Raw genomic sequence first — 245 nt, 5'->3', positions numbered from 1 at the left:
GGCTGCTCCCCCTCTGTGGGGGGGAGTTGGGCACCGGCTCGACGCGGGGCACCGGGCGGGGACGAAGGGACGGGTCGATCCCCGGGGTGCGGCCAGCGCTGCCCCGGGCGCCTTTTCCCTGTGCCTTGACAGGCACCCGCGCCCGGCGGAGGGAGCTCGGCCGGGACCGCGATAAACACGGCGACCCCCGCCACTGAACGGGAAAGGATAACTCTCAGCCTGGGGGGAGGGCTTGGAGCGGCGGG

The sequence above is a fragment of the Calidris pugnax genome, unplaced genomic scaffold (assembly GCF_001431845.1).
Source record: "Calidris pugnax isolate Ruff unplaced genomic scaffold, ASM143184v1 scaffold102, whole genome shotgun sequence".
Lineage (NCBI taxonomy): Eukaryota > Metazoa > Chordata > Aves > Charadriiformes > Scolopacidae > Calidris > Calidris pugnax.
The sequence above is the reverse complement of the archived record's forward strand: the minus strand, read 5'-3'. Positions refer to the sequence as shown.